This window comes from Trichechus manatus, unplaced genomic scaffold (genome assembly GCF_000243295.1).
Source record: "Trichechus manatus latirostris isolate Lorelei unplaced genomic scaffold, TriManLat1.0 scaffold00025, whole genome shotgun sequence".
In the NCBI taxonomy this organism is placed as follows: Eukaryota; Metazoa; Chordata; class Mammalia; order Sirenia; family Trichechidae; genus Trichechus; species Trichechus manatus.
The window spans coordinates 17,384,283-17,402,821 of NW_004443961.1; positions in this window are offsets into that span (position 1 = coordinate 17,384,283).

The following is an 18,539-nucleotide window of genomic DNA, read 5'->3' on the forward strand; positions in this document are numbered from 1 at the left end:
TCTCAGTGCTATACTGTATTAAAAAAAACAGTTGCTGTGTAATCAGTTCCAACTCATGGCAACCCCACATGTTTCAGGGTAGAACTGTGCTCCATAGGGTTTTCAATAGCTGATTTTTCAGAAGTAGATTGCCAGGACTTTCTTCTGATGCTCCTCTGGGTGGACTTAAACTACTAAGCTTTCGGTTTGCACCACCAAGGGATGCCACTATGGTGCGCAAGAGTGTAAAAATCTCTAAAACTCTGGAATGAGAGAGACGTGTTCTAATCCTGGCACAGTCAGAGTGTGCCCTAATCTTTTGGAGCATCAGTTTTCTGGTCTACAGATTTTGGTTAGTATTGCTTGCTTCTCGTGTGGTTTTGAAGATTAAATGAGCTAATGTACATGAAGCACTAGCCTGGGGTCTGGAGTCCAGCAGGGGCTGGGTAAAAGATAAGCTATGATGATGACGGTCAACAGGTGGCAGTTTCACTCCAACCTTGACTGGCCAGCAGTGAGTCTGACAAAGTATGACCAATTGCAGTTAAACAAGCTTGCATTCAGAGGGTTTAATCCGCGTGCACTTTCTGCTGCCATCTGTGAGGCTGCAGCCAAAACCACAAGGGCACACTAAATATTTTAAGACTCAGGATTGGCATGTTCTACCTAAAGGATGTGCTCAGAGGAATCCTATGGACTGTCCGGGGCAAGTTCCCTTCTCCTTTATGTAGCAAGTACTTATGAGCTCAGGTCAACTGGCTGTAATTGAAGGATATGAAAAAGTGCATTTTCAGCTTCTTTCCATCCTGAGTACATCTTCCTTTCCCACAGTCGGTAACTTCCACTTCATTTTATATGGCGGTTGGGGGTAGGGGTTGGGAGAGCAGAGCAACGTTGCTTAGCAGCGAATCTTAGAGATGCCATGTGCTTTTGTGCGTTTTCAAGCCTGGGCTTTTGTCATTTCATCTGATGGAATCCTATGGGCGCTCGCCCTTGTCCGAACCCCACAGGTCGAGTGTAGGCGTGTGCGTGCTTTCAGATGCGTGGCTGCTCTGCCTGGTGCCCGTTCACGATGCTGGTTGCAGCTGGTTTTGTTTAACAGACGCTTCATGCTGCAAATTCTCAATTGCAAATCACCTTTTGTTTCTTTTGTCCCCAGCAATAGTGAAGGGCTGAACTGGTGCTTAAATAATCCTTTCAATGAATACATTAAACAGACTCATTATAGAAGTTAGAGGAATGAAAATAATTTACACAAAGCCACATTTCCTTCACAGAGTTTTAAAAGAAATGAGGGGACTCCCATTTAGGGAACAATTAATTTTGTTTCTGTAGGAAAATGGGGAGGAGGGAGATGAAATATGCTTCAAGACTTACGGAATGATTTCTGGTGGGAACATTTAACAGCTGAATAAAACATTCTCTTGGGAAGGACAGTGCTATTTGGATCTGTGTTTTTGTGGCAGTTTCTTACTATCTTTGGAGTGGATGACGAATAGAATTTTCTCCTGTTTTTGAGTGCTAAAACTTACTACAAAGACAAGTAACTTTGCAAGTGTCATGTTTCTGTGTAAAGGCTGTCAAAGCCACTTAGCATGCCATAATATTGCATATTTCTTTATGGCTGAACTTTTGCAAACGCAAAATTGGCTATTTAAACCCTCTTTCTCCTATTTCCATGCCTCTTTCATCCTTCCTATTGCTTTCTTACTTTCCAGATGCTTTTATTATTTACTTTCATTTTTAATTAAATTAAAACTAATTCTTGGAAAGATACTAGCTTTTTAGAAACTGAGAATTTTAAAACTTTACCTTAATGAAGGAATTATAGGAATGAAACACCTGCCCCAGAGTCATCCTGCTCAGACTGGTACCTCGATTTCATTCCTTCAGGTCGATGCTCCATCCAGTCTATCAGGCTGAGTGTGTTGTAAGGTGTTTGAGAATGATGGGATTTAGGTGGTGTTACGGGGAAGCAAACTATGACTCAGCATGATGCAGATATTTTTTTCCTACTATTTGGAGCTGAAAGGAGGTCAGCAGGCTACCTTATGAAGAGATAAAACCCTGGATAATAAAAGTGTCCAAACAGAGGCTCTGAGAGTTGGTGCTGGAATTAAAGAGGAGATGAGGTGGCCTCATTCTTGCTAAGAGTCTGCAGTACCGTGTTATTGAAGTATAACCTGATAATTCTGACAGTTAAAGAAGTGGAGTAGCATTCAGCTATACTTAACATGTTAAAAGTAAGATGTTGAAGACGGAAAAGACTCTGAAAACCAAAAGAAGAAAACCGTAAGGGTGTAGTAGGAACAGAAGATCTGAGCCTTCTTGAATAATACTCCACAGGCACTATGTATTGTGCCCAATTGCCACCACTATTTGTTTTTATCTCTTGGAGGACCATGCAATGGTTGACTCTGGTAAGTTTCTACATCCTGCTGATCAGCACTTTCTTCCTTTGTAAATGGTTCACGTTAATGACTCATGAGCACTTAAAAAAATTGATAGTATGTATCTTTAATATAATATAATGAGAAGATATATAATGATATATCTCCATGGCCTTCCTCCCCAAACCTCTAATCCCAGTCTACTCAGGAGAAAAATATCAGACAAAACTCAGTTGAGGGACATTCAGCATAATGTTATTAGGTGCCATTGAGTCAGTTCTAACTCACAGGGACCCTATGTACAACAGAATGAAACACTGCCCAGTGCTGCACCATCCTCACAATCATTGTTATACTTAAGACCCTTGTTGCAGCCACTGTGTCAGTCAATCTTCTTTTTCACTGACCCTCTACTTTACCAAGGATGATGTCCTTCTCCAGGGATTGGTCCCTCCTGATAATATGTCCAAAGTACGTGAGACAAAGTCTCGCCATCCTTGGTTCTAAGGAGCATTCTGGCTGTACTTCTTCCAGGACAGATTTATTCATTCAGGAATTCTGGCAGTCCACAGTATATACAGTATTCTTCGCCAACACCATAATTCAAAGGCATCAATTCTTCTTCAGTCTTCCTTATTCACTGTCCAGGTTTCACATACATATGAGGTGACTGAAAATACCATGGCTTGGGTCAGGTGCACCTTAGTCCTCAAAGTGATGTCTTTGCCTTTTAACACTTTAAAGAGGTCTTTTGCAGCAGATTTTCCCAATGCAATATGTTGTTTGATTTCTTGACTGCCGCTTCCATGGGCATTGACTGTGGATCCAAGTAAAATGAAATCCTTGACAACTTCAGTCTTTTCTCTGCTTATCGTAGTGTTGCTTATTGGTTCAGTTGTGAAGATTTTTGTTTTCTTTATGTTGAGGTGCAATCCATACTGAAGACTGTAGTCTTAGATCTTCATTAGTAAGTGATTCAATTCCTCTTCACTTTCAGCAAGCAAGATTGTGTCATCTGCATGTTGCATGTTGTTAATGAGCCTTCCTCCATCCAATCTTGATATCGTGTTCTTCTTCATATAGCCCAGCTTCTCTGATTATTTGCTCAGTATAGAGATTGAATAAGTATTGTGAAAGGATACACCCCTGACATACACCTTTCCTGACTTTAAACCACTCAGTATCTCCTTGTTCTGTTGAAACAACTGCCTCTTGATCTATGTACGAGTTCCTTAAGAGCTCAATAAAGTGTTCTGTAATTCTTATTCTTCGTAGTGTTATCCTTAATTTGTTATGGTCCACACAGTCGAATGCCTTTGCATAGTCAATAAAACACAGGTAAACATCTTTCTGGTATTCTCTGCTTTCAGCCAAGATCCATCTGTCATCAGTAATGATATCCCTCGTTCCACGTCCTCTCTGAATCTGGCTTGAATTTCTGGCAGTTCCCTGTAGATGTACTGCTGCAACCGTTTTTGAATTCTCTTCATCAAAATTTTACTTGTGTGTGATATTGCCGATATTGCGCGATAATTTTCTTTGGAATGGGTACAAATACGGGTCTTTTCCAGTTGGTTGGCCAAGTAGCTGTCTTTCAAATTTCAGGAGCAGCTCCAGTGCTACCTCTGTTTGTTGAAACATCTCAATTGTTATTTCATCATTTCCTGAAGCCTTGTTTTTCACCAGTGCCTTCAATGCAGCTTGGATTTCTTCCTTCAGTACCATAGGTTTTGATCATATGCTACCTCCTGAGATGACTGAATGTCGACCAGTTCTTTTTGGTACAGTGACTCTGTGTATTCCTTTCATCTTCTTTTTATGCTTCCTGCATCGTTCAATATTTTGCCCATAGAATCCTTCAGTATTGCAACTCGAGGCTTGAATTTTTTCTTCAGTTCATTCAGCTTGAGAAATGCTGAGTGTGTTCTTCCCTTTTGGTTTTCTATCTCCAGGTCTTTGCACATTTCGTTATAATACTGTACTTTTGTCTTCTCAAGCCGTCCTTTGAAATCTTCTGTTCACCTCAGTTACCTCATCATTTCTTCCTTTAGCTTTAGCTACTTGATGTTCAAGAGCAAGTTTCAGAGTCTCTTCTGACATCCATTTTGGTCTTTTCTTTCTTTCCTGCCTTATTAGTGACCTTTTGCTTTCTTCATGTATGATGCCCTTGATGTCATTCCACAACTCATCTTCTGTCATTAACGTTCAATATGTCAAACCTATTCTTGAGATGGTCTCTAAATTCAGGTGGGATATACTCAAGTCGTATTTTGGCTCTAGCGGACTTGCTCTAATTTTCTTCAACTTCCACTTGAACTTGCATATAAGCAATTGATGGTCTGTTCCGCAGTCAGCCCCGGCCTTGTTTTGACTGATGATATTGAACCTCTCCATAGTCTTTTTCTACAGATGTTTTTGATTTGATTCCTATGTATTTCATCTGGTGAGGTCCACGTATATAGTTGCTGTTTCTGTTGTTGAAAAAGATATTTGCAGTGAAGAAGTCATTGGTCTTGCAAATTCCATCATGCAATCTCCAGCATCATTTCTATCACCAAGTCCATGTTTTCCAACTATCGACCCTTCTCCTTGTTTCCAACTTTTGCATTCCAGTCACCACTAATTATCAATGCATCTTGACTACATGTTTAATCAATTTCAGACTGCAGAAGTTGATAAAAGTCTTCAGTTTCCTCATCTTTGGCCTTAGTGGTTGGTGCATAAGTTTGAATAAGAGTCGTATTAACTGGTCTTCCTTGTAGGTGTGTGGATATTATCTTATCACGGACAGCTTTGTACTTCAGGATAGAGCTTGAAATGTTCTTTTTGATGATGAATGTGACACCATTCCATTCTGACCAGAATTCCTCAAAATTGTAAAGGTCATCAAAAACAATAAAAGTATGAGAAATTTTCACAGCAAAGAGGTGTCTAACAAGACATGCCAACTAAATGTAATGTAGTATCCTGGAAGGGATCCTGGAACAACAGAAAAAGAACATTGAGTAAAAATCAAGGGAATTTTAATAAAGTATGGACTTTAATTAATACTCATACATCAGTATTGGTTTATTCATTGTGATAAAATGCATCATGCTAATGTAGGATGTTAGTAATAGTGTAAACTGAGTGTGGAGTATATGGAAATTGTACTATCATCACATTTTTTTTCTGTAAATTGAAACTATTATAAAATGAAATGTTTATTTAAGGAAATATGTAAGATGAGCCTGAAAGCGTCTTAGAGTGCCAGAAAGTAAGGAAGTGTGCAAAAAAACACAAATAACAAACAAACAAACAAACGCCAACATTAGTGTGGGTGTTTCAGAAGGACACAGGTGTTCACTTAAAGAGCTACCAATGGCCAAAATGGAACAATTTGAGGAACAGAATAAATAGTGTTAGATTACAGCCCAAAGTATAAAATAAATATCTGTGAGTCCATACTGATAAGTTACACAGGGGTGAAGAGACAAATCTGCTGTACAGAAGAATTCCAGATAATTGATGTGGATGTTGCAGCGTCAAGGAAGGGGAACGTAACTCCCCACTCCTTAAGTGTGGAATGCCCATAGGCTTCTTTCCAAAGAGTACAGTATAGAAAGAGGGAAAAATAGTAACTTTATAGTGGAGAAACCTGACATACACTATTTCAGCCATATGAGCAAGGTCAACATTAATAGTCACAAATCATGTTGATAGTATCTTGATGTGATGTTATGAAAATGGCATTTTACCTCTGTGGTTTTCCTCCCAAAAACCTATAACCCCAGGCTAATCATGAGAAAAACATCAGAAAAATTCCTGTGGGGGGACATACTCCAGAATATCTAACCAGTACTTCTCAAGACTGTCAAGGTCATCAAAAACAACAAAATGTTCCATACTAATGTAAGATGTTAGTAATAGGGGAAACTGGGTATAGGTTATATGAGAACTCTGTGTACTGTTTTCTCAGTTTTTCTGTAAATGAAAGAAGATTTAAAAACTTTAGAAACACAGTATTGTTTTCACAGCAAAGGCCTGACAACCTTTTAGGGTTTAAAAAATATAGTTTTGAAAGTGAAGAGATTGGGCTTTTTGGAACAAAAGGAAAAAAAACTCACTTTTTTTTTTTTTTATGTCTACATAGTATGAACAAATGGATCATCCTATTTTCAGTTTGAGTTTAGAAAAGAATGTTTATTTAACATTCAGTCACCTACACTTCATTCTGTGTACTATTTTCACTATACTTTTCTACACTTCACTGACAGCAAGAAAAAAAAAATGATAAAGAGAGTGCTGGAATTTATTTGGCAACCGTAAAACAGAATTGTCTCTTAAAGTCAAGATCAGATACTAATATTGAGTCAAATGGGAATCTGCAAAAATGTAGTTGAAATTGAGCATCTATGAGGAGTGAGCAAAATGTTGGAAGCATCCATGAAGTTTGTCTGAGACGGACCAGAAAGAGCAAATTATAAAGTTCCAAGGAATCGTACCTTTAACAGATAAATAGGTATTTATTTATTTTTACTTATAAGGTGTGGAGATTACAGTTGATGATTAGTTCCAGGCAGTGAGGCTGTAAAAATGAATAAGCAGGACCTTCAAACGACTCATTAGCTAATCCTTCATTATTATCCGTTTTGTAATGGGTGACACATTTAACACATTTAGTAATATACTCAGGGGCACATTTAAATGAAAAGAGTTTGGTGAAGCAGTTTGAAAAACATGAAAATAATTTTATTAGTATTAAATTTTGCTGAATTCCAATTGACTAAGATGGAGTCTAACTCTATATGTGATATAGGTTTACATTATAGATCTTTTCCTCATCTATTCCCACTTTGGTCTGTGTTTTACTGCTAAAATGAAAAAATCCTTTGGACTTATCTGATTGAGTTTTTTGTTTTATGAATATTAGCACATTATCCACTAGGAAATGATTAAAGAGCACTGGGAATTTATAAGGGACTTATGCAGTAGAGAATTAAACCAAATACTGATTCACCAACTTTGGAGAAGAGTTCCTTTGGGTGAGGATACACTTCTAGGGTTAGGAACCTAGAGATAAAACAAGCAGATCCTTCTCTCAAGGAACTCATAGTCTAATCGGAAGATAGACTTATAGAGTTGAGCTGAGTAAGAGTTAGGCAACAGACTTGTACTGATGGCAAGGCAGACAGAACCCAAAATGTAAGTGAGGAGCAAGTGAGCATGGTACGTTGGACAGCCACAAGCCCATCAGTGTTGCTGGAGCAAGCAGGGAAAGGACTGGAGAAGAAGCTATTGGGGTAAGCAGAGGCCCCGACAAAAAAGGCTTTGGAGGCCTTTAGGTTGTAACCACACCATTGGCATCACAGGGGCTGTGTTAGAAATGCAGAATCTCAGGCCTCACTCCATACCTCCCAAATGAGAATCTGAGTTATAATGAGCCCCCTGGTGACTCATATGTATGTTAAAACTTAATTAAGAGCACTTCATGTAGAAGATGAAGAGTTGTTGAAGTGTATCATGCAAGAGACATGTATGACTGAAATTTTTTTGAAAGCTCACTCTAGCAGCCATTCAGGTAATGGACTGAAGAAGGGGTGAAATTATAAACAGAGAAACTACTAAGAAGACTCTATTGTAGTCCAGGGGAGAGCTGACCAAGGCCTGGAGATGGAGAAATCAAGTAGGAAAGCTATTCAAGAGGCAGCCTTATCAGGATTTGGCAATTGATTTCATGTAGATGGGAAGAGGAGAGTCTTATTTTAGACCAGTAGGTTTCTGACGTGGGCTACCTGGGTGGAGGCAGTGCTAATACTGACAGAGGATACACGAACAGGAGCAGGTTTGTAAAAGGTTGACAAGATGATGGTTTCTATTGGAAATACTCAGTTGGAGGTCCCTGGGGATATTTGGTTGGATATGCTTAATAGTCACTTGAATATATATGTCTAGAGTTTGGGATATATAGATACCTATATTATGTAGTGTTCTTAAGAGTGCTATCTAAATCCATGGTCATGGAGAGATTTCCAGGAGTAACTTAAAGACTAAGACAAAAGTGATGTAAAGATGGAACATGAGAGAGCACCAACATTTAAGTGTTGGAGATAGGAATAGCAAACAACAGGGGAGATTGAAGAGCATCTGAAGGGTGTGGTGCTATGGAAAGGAAAGGAGAAGGCAGTATTAAGCAAAAGGGAGTGGCCAACTGGCTCATATGTCAGGATGTAGGATGAGGACTGAAAATGTTTATTAGCTTTGATACCTAGGAGGTGATTGATGCTTAGAGGAGGTTCCTTGGACAGTTATATCAAAAGTCAGAGTTGCTGTTTACTGAGCTTGTGGAGACAGTAATTGTAATGAAAGACTTTTTTCTAGAAATCGGCTGTGAAAAGAAGGGAGAATGTCAGATATTAACCCTAGGAGCACAGAGTCAAGAAGAGGCTCTTTTATTTTTCTTAAATATGAAGTGATGAGCATATTTATGCAAGGGAAAAGTTAACAGAGAAAGAAATAATGGCAACACAGGAAAAAGTAATAACTGGTGGAACAATGTCCCTGTGAGGGCTGCAGGGGATGGACTTCTGAATATAGTGGGAGGAGATTATCCTTTGCCAGGAGGAAGGACTCCTTAACCTGAGAGAACCAAAGGGAGCGTGGATACAGGGACATGTATGTTTAGGGAGGCAGGAATTTGAAAGCGTTCACATCTAAGGGTCTTAATTTTTTTTTCTGTAAAATAGGAGACAGTGACATTCATGTAGGAGGGAAAGGGCCTGTGGGAATGAGGGCCCCAGAGAAAAATGAGAGAAGAAGCTGGCTAGGGGATTGCACTGGGACTGGACAACATTTAAAATCATTTAATACAGATTCTTTGATTCTAAAAGATGTATTATGGTAATTTCTGCATTATGTATGTAGTCCATCCATTCATGTAAAAACACACAAAATGCTTTTGAATTATCCATCATCTGTGATTCTAATGCATGATCAAAGAGGTCATTATTCAGATGCCAAAGAGCTAGAAAGGGCTTCGAAGATGCCAGAAACAAACAAAAAGACCTTTGCATGACTGTGGTATAGGAGAAGTAAATGTCACTACCAACTGCTAAACACCTATTCTATGTCTACCGTTGTATTTGAGGTCGGGGGTGACAGTGGAAATAACAATGACACTCTGAGCTAATTAATTGACAGATTCTAAGAATTGGAAAGAATCTCAGAATTCATCTAAATGCTTTCTTCAGCTGCTATGTGAACGCCTCCAGTACCCGTGTATTCATTGCCTGCCAAGTAGCCAACACCATGCTCAGGACACCATATTTGATTGAATAAAAAGTCCGTCTTATCAGGATAAGGGACTGAATCCTACTCTCCAGAAACTGAATGCCCCAATTTAATTTTCATTCAGTTCAACCAGTGTTGTGCACCTACTAAGTGTAAGGTATTATTCTTGGCCTTGTAAGATGATCAGGAGAGCAGGGTATCTGACCTTTATATCTTTACAGCCTATTAAGGGAGGGAAGACAAGTTCCCAAATGACCACAAGAGAGATGAAAACAAATGCTGTTAGAGAAGTTATAATAGTCTGTGGTTTTTGTTTAAAAATGAAGTGCCAGGACTCATATCTCAATAGATTATGACATGCTTCTCCTACAGCCCCTCCCCAATCCTGTTTACATTGGAATATGCACATGTTTTTCCAGCCAAGTGAGTCAGTAAAGATGGAAATACTAATTTATTTGAGTGGACATGCTCTGCTAGCTCATACTGTCAAGAAAATTCCTGGTAGTAATGATACCACCAAACTATGTTTGTACAGCACTTTATAGTTTACAAATCACTTTTTATATCTTAACCCACTTAATCACTGTAACAACTCTGTGAGGTCGGTAGTATTTTTGTCCCCCATTTGCACACGAAGGACCTGAGACTTGGTTTAAGTAATTTACCTAAGATCAAAAGGCAGGGAATTGGTGAGCTGGACTTCAGTCGAGCTCTCATGACTCCAGATCTCACTCCAAGAACAGAGGCTCTGTAGATTCAGTGGGAGGAGAAATTATAGGTGCTTTGAGGGCTCAAGGAGGCTGCATAAAGAGGTCTTTCAAGACTGATGGGATTTCAATACGAGGAGATGGAAGGAGGGCATTCTAGGGACAGAGTTTCTTGTTGTTAGTTGCTGTTGTGTCAATTCCTACACGTGGTGACCCCGTATGTGCAGAGTAGGGTTTTGAAGGTTTCCATCACCAACACTGTTTTCTGAGGCGCCTCTGGATGAGTTAGAATCACCAACCTTTTAGCTAGTAGTTGAGCGCTTAGTAGCACAGTTCAAAGTATAGATGCAGGAAATACAGGGCATGCTAACATAAGAGCTGTGGTTACGTATATGAGATTGGGAATCATCTGCCAGAAGAGATGACTGACTCTCTGAAAGTTTAAAAGAATCCCAGCGCAAGAAGCTGAAGAGAAGAGTAAATGCCTGTGAACAGAGCCCTGGGGATTGACAACGGTTAGTGGGTTGGAGGAGCAGGAAGAGCCACCAGACAAGAAACCAAAGAGAGTTTGAATCGTTCCTGATTACAGGCAGTCCCTGGATTGTTGACAAATTCCATCCCTAAATGAGTCTTTAAGTTGAATTTGTACATAAACTGGAACAGTCGGGTACTGTTTGTCTCCAATGTCAGTCAAATGTTTGTCTTAGTGTATAGTCTATAGTATACCTTTCTATGCATAAAAAAACATTAAAGAAACACTTCCAGATGCACTGAAACATCTTTAACATAGTAACGCAGTAATAATAATATTTTGATGCACACAGCAAAATAACATCCATTTGTTATTATGAACCATTGTATGTACCTTCTCTACAGTTGAAGAGATATGTACCGGGCAAACATTACCCAAAATACTAAGAAGATTCTGTTCTGTGAAATCTTTGAGACCAATTAGATACTGTAGACTCTGAACTAAAAAATCTATATTGTACCACTGGGCTGCATTTCTGCTGGATTTTGAACGGTCCTCAGCAGAGGCAGGAAGGTTGAGGGCATGGGTAGGATGGTACTGGGGCCAGAGGGATCATTCCCTCATCACCTCCTCACCAGACCTGTCAACCCCACGTGCCAACTATAAGACCCCTGCCTTAGGGTGCAAGGGAGAAAGTGCCGCTCAGGATGTGCTAGGAGTGAGCCCTAGCCCAGGGCTCAAGGGTTGGGAGGAGGACATTTAGGGAAACCCAAGTCTGAAGTTCTCTGTGGACCCCTGGAAACTATATGGAAAGAAGTCAGGAATCTAAGACTACCCATCCCCCTCCAGCCACCAAAAGGCCAAAGACTGCTGCAATAGTGAAATCCCACACGTGTGTAAAGTAGGGGAAACAGAAGCCCAGAGATGCTGTGATGGCCCCGGGGCTACACAGCGCAGAGGGCCTTGAGGGATGGAGTGGGGCTGAGCTGAGTAAGGGGGCACTGTAGAGGCCCAGCCGTGTGCCCAGCACTGTGCACTGACTGGTTGTACTCAGAGAACACACACAGTGCGGCAGCCTGCACCTGCCGCCACCAGCTGCAGGCCCACCATGCAGAGCAGAGTGGTGGCGCTTGGGGCACGTGGATGGTAAGGCCAACCCTTCCTGAGCTCTAAAGGAGGTGAGTACATGTGGGCTTTCCACCCTCTGCTACAAGCCTAGATGGGGCTCACGATTTTGCAGGGACCCACCCACTGCCAGCGGCTGCCTAAGGGCCCGCTGGGGTACCTGCGCACAGGGGAGAAGCTCAGCCTGTCGTGGGAGCCCGGGGCCATGAACACTGAGCCAGTTTTTTTCCTGATAGACTTACAGGGGTTTGTTTGTAACTACAGGTTGTATGTAAGTGGGCCGTTCCTAACCTGGGGAACTGCATGCATTATAGAAATCAAAGAGGAAAGGCTTTCAAGGAAGACGATATAATCATGAATGGATGATGACTGAGAACAAGTGGTGGAAGATAAATCTTAGGAACTTGGAGAGAGCAGAGCTATGATGACAGAAGTTGGAATGTAAGGAGCAAGTGAGTGGGAAGGAAGTAAAGGCTGCGTGAAGTTTAAGAAGTTGATGAAGAGGATAGTCAACCAAGCTTCCTCTCTCTCAGAAGCAACCCTTCAAGAACTTGTAGACAGCTCTCACATCTTCTCACTTCCTTTCTGAGGCAAAACGCTCTTAAATGATCCAGCTGATTGTCATATGCTTTCCAGACATTCACTATTGTGTTTTCTTTCCTCAGAAATTTTTTGTGTCAGTTTTCTTTCTTAAAGTTTGGCATCTAGAAATTAACTCTGTACCCAGTGTTTATGGTCTGTTGAACATAGAGTAGAAGAAAGCTGTGTTGTATGTTTTGTCTCCTATACTGTTTTTTTTAAAAACTGTAGCCTACATTTAACTTCACCACATTTCATTCTTGATTCATTGAGCTTGCAGTCAACTATGATTCCATGTCATCCACATCCTGCACTTGCCAATTATTTGAGGGGACAACCCAAATAGGGGGTAGGGACACTGGAACCATAAGGTGGAGAGGGCATGGGACTGACATCAGGAAATCTACATCTTGGTCTGGACTCTGACACTTATTAAATATACGCTCTTGGGAAAATCAGTTCACTTCTCTCTGGTCTCCAGAGTGTGCTAGATTGCTTGATTTCTGAGCTTCTTTCTAGGTCTAAAAATTTTGAGATTAATAGCTGATATAAATGTCTTAATTTATTACACAAATATTTATAGATCTTAACTTTGTGGCAGGCACTGCTAGGCTTTAAAATATAGTGGTGAACAAGGCAGAAGTAGCTCTGATCCATGAAGCTTAAAGTCTTTTGTGACATTTTGAGCCTGAAAAATACTTGGTTAAATTCAGGGAAGAATGTGTATAGACGAAAGACCCGGATAGTGGCCTCAGATCATTACCTGCCAAAAGGTGTGTGAAAGGGCAGTGGCCTTGTGAGCTTTCAAAATACAGGATGAAGAATAAAGTCTCTACATTTGGAATAATACAGAAAAGTAATCATTTTATGTCATTTCATAGCTATCAAAATTATGTGTGGAGTAACACAATAAGCAAGATAATGGAAGACTATGGTACTGAAACTTTTTCCAGGGACCTACTACTTAAAGGAACTATAGTTACATATACTGAGGAAGAAGATGCTAATAACTACACCATCCGCAATATGGCAATGCTATTACCTAGCTTAATGTTATCTACTCTAAGCATAGAATTAGTGAAGCACACAAGGAAATTCTAGCAGCAGGCAGTCTTGAAATTTATAGCACAAGACACAAGATCAGAGATTATTCTTTATCAGTGACTTACCAAAGATTATTATTTTCCTTCAGAGTGTCAGCAGGAGATCAGCACCTAGGAACCTAAAATTCCATGATTCAACATAGATATGGAGAACCTAGGAGGAAAAACACCATCATTTTTTGCTTCTGAAGGCAGACGTGGGCTACGAGGATGTATTTTTCCCTACCCTCTTCAACATTTGCTACCAAGGTGTTCCAGTTATCTATTGCTATGTAATAAGCCAACCCAAAACTTAGTGGTTTAAAACAACAACTGTGTTATTATTATCTCTTATAATTTTGTGGGTTAACTGGGCTCAACTGGATGAACTTTTTGCTTCATGTGCAATCAACTGGGCTTGCAGACATCTGTGGGCTTGATTGGACTAGAATGTCCAAGATGGTTTATTCACATATCTGATGCCTTGGTTGGGGCAGCTGGAAGGCTGGGCTCATCTGGGACATTGGAACATCTGGGTATCTCTACAAATAGTCTTAGGATTTCTATGCCATGTGGCCTTTCCATGTGATTGCTCCATGTGGTCTCTTCAGCTGGTTGGCTAAACTTTATACTGTGTGGCCCATGTGGCCCAGGATCCCCCAAAACACAAAAGTGGAAGCTGCCGGGCCTTCTTAAGGCTTATACCCTGAATGGCCAAGGTGTCACTTCTACTTCATTCTGTTGGTTAAAGCAAGTTAGATTCACTGTGGGAGGGGACTACACTAGGACATGAATACCAGAAGATGTGGTTCAATGGCAGCAGTTTTGGAGACTAGTTATTATGCATGACCACTTGAAAATGGAAACCAGCATCAAGAACTAGACCTGGCTCCACTGAGCTCATTTTCCATAGAACAGAAAAATGTTAAAAAGTATTTCAATGCTGACTTTCTGTTAATTTTTCTTTTAGTACAAACCCAAATGTGGATTTTGAAAATTGGTAGTAAAAGATTATTTTTAATTATTTCTTGGTAAAGAAGATAGACAGGGTTGTGTCTGTGCATCTGTGTGTACGAGTGTGTTCGTATAATTGGTATTCCCAAGGCTATTCCAGTCAATGATATATAAAGGGTTCACATTAGTATCAGCATTTATGTATGTTACTGACTTTTGCCCTACCTTTTATTCTAGGCCTTCCAGACCCTTCCAAACCTCTTCTTCTCCTTCTAGGCTGCCTCTGTGACTTGTACTCGTGAATAAGAACCGATAGTTACCATTGAGAGGCCAGCTTTTTCTTCCTCTCCTTGTCTAGCCCTTATGCTGATATCCACTGCCAAGACTTCTGGTGTCTGTGAGGCTGGGTGGAAGCACCACGTCACTGCTTGCAGTGTTTACAGCTGATCTCCTTCCTGCCAGAAACCCCTTTCCTCCTGGGTATCCCTGACCCTCTGCAGGCACCACTGTCTCCCCTCAGTGTCTCCACTGTCCTTACAGCACTCCTTGCTCACCCATGCTGCTGATGCTCTGAGACTTGAGGGGCCAGAGCTGCTATCTGGCAATGCAGAAAAGCAGGCTTCCATACTCTGGCAGAGAGGTTTTTAGCACCACAGCTTTGTCATTTTTTTTTTTTTTTTTTACTTAAAGACTACCTCCCCTGAGTGACAAATCTGAGTAATAATCACCATGCTGAGTTTGAAATTTCCCTTTTCTTCTTTTATAGCCAAGTCTCTGGGATTAGACCAAGCTGGGGTGAATTCTCTTCCAAGACACTCCTTAGTCCCTCATATAAATGTTGTTGTTGGGGGCCATCAAGTTAATTGCAACCTCATAGAGATCCTATAGGACAGAGTTGACCTGCCCCATAGGGTTTCCAAGGCTATAATCTTTACGGGAGCAGATCACCAGGTCTTTTCTCTTACAGAGCAGCTGGCCAACCTTTCCATTAGCAGCTAAGTGCTTAACCTTTGTGCAACCAGGATTCCTTCTCATACAAATAGACGACATTTTGTATCATACATGCCTAGGTCTCACAATTTAGGGTGACACTGGAATTTCTGCTACTTAAAAATATCTATATATCCACACACACATATATATAACATATACCTACAAACACATATATGCCTATAAAAATGCTTTGCTTCCTATGAAAAGATCATGCTTCTTTAACAGGAACAAAATATTAATACAAAGAATGACAGAATAATAATATATAAATATATTTAGCATTCCCCTTTTCCCAGAACTTCATGGTCTGAATTTCAGAAATAACTTGGGAGTTGAGAGAGGAAAAAAGTTTTAGGGAACCAACTACCACTTGTATGGACTAATTGAGTGACAGAAATGGGTGAGGAGGAAAGAGTGGACATTTAAGAATGCTTGCTATGCATTAAGTGAAACTGCCCACTTCTTTGGCATTTTCTTGAGATACTGAGTAAATATTTGAAATTCTTAAGTTATATATACAAGTTAAATACTGATATACATTTCCCCCACTTTCCTTGTGTTAGCTCTTTAGAGATTGGGCCACGGGGTGTGTGTGTGAGGGTGGAGTAGGGAGGTGAGCTCAGATGTATGAGTATAGATTCTATTCAAGTATGAAGTCCATGGAATTGTGCTTTGAACATTTTTTTAAAGGGGGAATAAATTTGCATAAATCCAAGCTATCCTGCCCTATTTTTTCTCTGAAATTAGAGGACATGTTGGTAAGACTTCTAGCCAGAGATGAGAGAAACTTCTAGAGTTATGAACCAACCAAAGCTAACTTTCCCACACTGTGATTTAAATTATTACCTTGGCTCTTCTGTATATAATTAAAGCCACTGAGCTAACTACTAGATACCGTGAGTATCTGTACATGTATCTGTCTTCCAGTGCTAGGGTGAAGAGGAATGCTTGAAGGTGGTGAACCTGGAGCCAGGTAAAAGCAGTCTGGGTGAAGATCATGGGGGTGGAATCAGAGCTGTCTCATTGACTAGTTCTGATAATTATTTCCCAATATTGGAGGGAATAATTGATACTTAAAAGCAGATAGAGCAGAGAGAAAAAACCCTAATGGAGTGCTCTACCATTTCTTTGGCATCACGGAGACTGGCTGACCTTTTTGATCTGCATAGGGACGGTGACTTAAAAACAATAAATCTATTTCAATAGCTACAACAATGGGCTCCAACACACCAATGATCATGAAGATGGTGTAGGACTGGGAAGTGTTTCATTCTGTTATACATAAGGTCATCATGAGTTGGAACCAACACAGCGGCAACCAACAATAACATTTCAGTAGTGCTTGGTGAAAAGAAGAAGAGCTGCTACATGGATTCGTGTCCTCCCAGAAGCAGATGCCAAGACATGATTAGGAGTGCAAAAGAGTTATCGGGAGAAACACCCGTGAGAGAGAAATGGTAAGGGAACCAGAGGAGGCTGAAGAGCCATCAGATGGCAGCACAACTCTGACTTCCATGAAGGAGAGAGGGAGGGAGGGAGATTGGATAGGAAGAATCTCAGACTGCAGTACAGTTCTAAGAAAGTTTCAGCCAGACAGTGAGGGGTCCTTCAGGATAGGCCTGTCTTAATATCTCTGCTGTGCTCAGTCATTGGCTGGGAATAGCCTGTGGAGATCATGACCTCCATGAGAACAAGAGTTGCCTGTCCATTACCCTCGCAACAGCAGGAGATCTGGGTGGAACATCTTTCAGGTCACCACAAAACCTAATGTAAACTAAGTTGGGGTGAAAAAGAAGCTCCTTCCTAGTTTATCTTCAACTAGATTCAGAATATGAGTGGTACCCTGACTCCCAACAACTCTTAGCTAAGTGAATCACCTTAGAAAAGCCTAGACAATATTGTTGATCTGTGTAAACATTTTGCCAAATACATAATCAAAAATGATGGCACAATGATTGGCAGTTTGAAACCACCTAGCCACTTGGCAGGAGAAAGATCCAACGCTCTGCTCCCATAAAGATTACAGCTTAGAAAACCCTATGGGGCAGTTCTACTCTGTGATGGGGTCACTGTGAACAACAAACTCAGAAAAAGTTGATTTCTACCTCTGCATATGCGTGTAGATTTTTCCTTCTTCTGACATTTTTTTTTCCTTGATTTTCAAGTACTCCTGCTCAACTCTCTCCCTTAATTTTTGGCATTGAATGACTGTTTCATTTTACATGTAAGATTTAAAGCATTCACATAAGCAAATACCCATGTGTACGTGACATTATGTCTGTTTCTCCTTGTCCTTAGAGGTGGTGACAATAACTTACCCATCCATCCAGGAGTGCAGCAAAGAAGATACTACGTTTACTCTGTTTTATATGTTCTTTCGTTGGTCAAGTGTATATCTTTGGGAATTTCACCTTGTTCACCTCTTGAGAAGAATGAGGTATGTTTTAAAATGATGGAGGAAGAGAAGGAATAGCGGAATTGGCTATGCGTGGTTGGAAAGATTGCTTTGCAGTCTTATATGTGGCAAGGGAGATGTCTCAAAACCCACATGTTATCTCCACTCCACTCCTAGGAAGAAGACTTATATTCTCCCATATCTGAAAAGATAGGTGCTTGATGAAGATTATCTCTAAAGTTCATTCTAGCACTTTCAGTTCCCATGTTTATAGTAAGTTATGGAAATGCCATAGCTTGTCTATAGAGCAAGCTCATGTTACGTACAATGCATACCCATTGATAGAGTTCCTTTTGCTACTTTTTCTTTACATGTTGCTGTGTGAGAGTAAACATCTACAAAATTATGTTAGTGGTTTGTTTTAGGATTCTGGTCTTGTCAAGGTAGACATCTATCTTGAAGTATATATTCCCCCCCACGTCTCCCATCCCTGGTAACCAACAAAGATTGTTTTTTTGTGTGTGTAAACTTTTTCATGAGTTTTTACAGTAGAGGTATCATACAATATTTGTCCTTTTGTGATTGACTTATTTC